Here is a 3,294-nt window from a genome sequence, read left to right as displayed (position 1 = left end):
TGTATCGTAATTTACTTCCTATTTTATCTCACCTTAATTACACATTTTCCAACTAATTCTCTCTCATGTGTTTTAAAAAAAAGTGAATATTTCCATCTTTCAATTTTTCTCCATTTTAAAGCCCGCCTCTTTCTATTCCTTCTTGTTTGCTTTTTTTTCTTTTAGAAATTGAAAAATATATTTTATAAAGATATTCACACAATCCCTTTGATTAAGGTATGCATCTTTATCCGTTTTTTAAGATTTGTTTTATGATTTTATTTTTGTTTAACGTTCAAAATTGTTGTATGTAATTGAAATCATGTTTAGGGTTTGATAAACTCTAAATTACTCTCCAATGGCAGAATATAAGAGAATTACTAGAGGTATCCAACTTAATCAACAATTTTCTAGTGATTTTTCATCATTTAATCTACGTATTACTCAAGAAATAGCAGATAATGGAGGACCCGCTGCTAAAATGATGGAAGAGAGACGATCGAAATATTGTTGTGGATATTTTGTTAGTTTTGATAAAATACCACATATTTGGAATCACCCTTTTCTAGGTATGTACATTGGTATGTATTCGGGATATTTTTATACTTTAGATAGTGATGCTATTTCAAATTGTATTAATGAATTCTCGTTGGATGATTTTGTATTCATCATGGTATATTTGTTGTATTTGCATTGTGTGATTTTATAAGTTATTGTACTAATAGGTTTTTGTATTCACTATGCTCTGTATATCATTTTCTAGTTATGTACATTGTAAGAGTGTTGTTTTTATCCAATTAAGTAAAGATACATCTTAACTTATACATTTGTATTCCTTTAAAACAAATAGTGATGATATTTCATATTGTATTCACTCCTTATTATTTGATTGTTTTGTATTCATTATGGCATATTTGTTGTAGTTGTGTTATGAGCTTTACAAGTTACTGTATTTACATATGTTTGTATTCATTATATTATGTGTATCATTTTCTAGTAATAGAAATTGCAAAAGTGTTGTTTGTATCTAGTCAAGTTAAGATACATATTAACTTTATACATTTGTATTCATTTTAAACAAACAGTGATGATTTTTTCAGATTCTATTCAGTATGGCATATTTGGTGTATTCATTAGATCATAATAATTATTGTATCTGTCTGTTGTGGATTATAAGTTACATTATGGTATAAATTTGTATTTTATGTGATGTGGTTTCTAAGATACAATGTAGTTCAATAAACAGAAAACAAATAACCAAATAAATAAACAAAAATACAGTACCATTGTCGTAAAATATTGTACCCGCTCCAATTTACTTTTCGTAGGGATACAATTTGATTTAACAAATTAAAAGCAAACAACCAATGAAAAAAACATGTCTTCAAACAATCCATTATTATCTTCATATTTAACAAGCAAAGAAATTCAACGAATTCACCAAAACTAATTATTCATACGTTGTTCATAATACATACAATTTACAATGAAAATAGATACAATTTACAATTATGTAAAAAAAATGCATATCAAGATTATAATCAATTAGAAACAAATTAAGGATGAAGCAATTAACTAATTCATGGTCCAATTTGTATTCTACCAATTTTATCGAACTTCCAGCAAAAAAATCCTTCTCCAAAGCTGCTTGTCAACAATTTTTTTGTCCTATTTCGTTCAAATCTATCATACCAAACATAATTTTTTTATTATAGATTTTAATCAAAATAAATTGATTGAATATCGATAATGAGAAAATTGATCAACAATGGAGTCGCCGATGAAGTACTCAGTTTTGATTTTTGTAACTGATGAGACTTTTAAGGGATTGTTCTTTTTTAAAATTATTCTCTCCCCTAAATTTCTCCTTTCTTATATTTAACAATTGTATTCTTTCAATTAAAACAAATAATAAAAACTTAAATAAGATACATAATAAACTATTTTTTGACATTTTTACTAAATATTGAAAGCGTTGACAATGAATCATATTAAATGTTAAAATATTAACATTTTGAAAAATTTCTCAAAAATAATATATATTGGGCCCATACTAGCAAGAGCGCTCCTATATCTAGTAGTACCGCTAAAAGTAGGTATCTATCTATATACCGTCATCAAGTAACTAAAACGTGAGTAAAAAAAGTCATCTACTATTTAATAAGTGAAAGTTTGGTGGTACAGCGAAGGGTATTTAATAGTTGCTTGGTCATTTAATTAATTAATTGGGGAATTAAGATTATTTTATCATTATAAAGAATAGAGGAAAGGAGATTTGTTCTCTATAAATACATTGGCTAAATGATAAGAACATACCAAGTAAAAACAAAGAGCATAGAATAAAAAATGGGTAGCATGGCAGAGAAATGGGAGGAACTTAGTGGGAAAAACAAATGGGAGGGGATATTAAACCCATTGGATGTTGATCTTCGTAAATACATCATTCAATATGGAGAATTAGCTCACGTAACTTATGACACTTTCATTTTGGAAAAAGCATCGAAATATGCAGGAGCTAGTAGATACTCGATGGAACATCTTTTGTCTAAGGCTGGCCTTGATCCATCGAAGTATCGAGTAACCAAATATTTATATGGTACCTCATCTATGCCACTTCCTGATGCTTTTCATTACGAAATCATTGTCAAAGGAAGCATGGAGTAAGGAATCAAATTTTATGGGATATATTGTTGTGGCTACTGATGAAGGTAAAGTTTCACTAGGAAGGAGGGATATTGTGATTGCTTGGAGAGGAATAATTCAGACACTGGAGTGGGTTAATGACCTTCAATTTATACTAATTCCAGGACCAGAAGTATTTGGTAAAGGAGGTTTACTTCCATTGGTGCATCATGGCTTCTACAACATTTATACATCAGAAAGTGCAATCGATCAAAGATTAATCAAGCGAGTGCTAGAGACCAGGTACATATTAAATATTCTGACAGTTGAAGCGTATGATCATCTCACTATAAATTAGTAAAAATATTCATGTTTTCAGGTCCTTGAAGAAGTGAAAAGATTGGTTGAGGAATACAAGGACGATGAGGTCAGTATAACAGTGCCTGGACATAGCCTAGGTGCATCACTTGCAACTCTAAATGCAGTCGACATAGCTTACAACGGAATCAATAAAACAAGAAGTGGGAAGGAATTTCCAGTGACACCTTTTGTATTCGCAAGTCCTAAAGTTGGAAATCTCAATTTTGTTAACACATTTAACAAATTGAAAAACCTTCACATCATGAGAATTCATAACTTATTAGACATTGTACCAAAATACCCACCGATGTTGGACAGGAAATAATAATTGAC

General features: G+C 29.4%; 1 pseudogene; it reads left to right on the top strand.

Moving 5' to 3' along the window:
• Window positions 1-2,318: 2,318 nt before the first annotated feature.
• Window positions 2,319-3,286, top strand: LOC125861324 (phospholipase A1-IIgamma-like; annotated as a pseudogene).
• The last annotated feature ends 8 nt before the right edge of the window (window positions 3,287-3,294 follow it).

Source organism: Solanum stenotomum, chromosome 4, assembly GCF_019186545.1.
Source record: "Solanum stenotomum isolate F172 chromosome 4, ASM1918654v1, whole genome shotgun sequence".
Classification (NCBI taxonomy): Eukaryota; Viridiplantae; Streptophyta; class Magnoliopsida; order Solanales; family Solanaceae; genus Solanum; species Solanum stenotomum.
The sequence above is the reverse complement of the archived record's forward strand: the minus strand, read 5'-3'. Positions and strand labels throughout refer to the sequence as shown.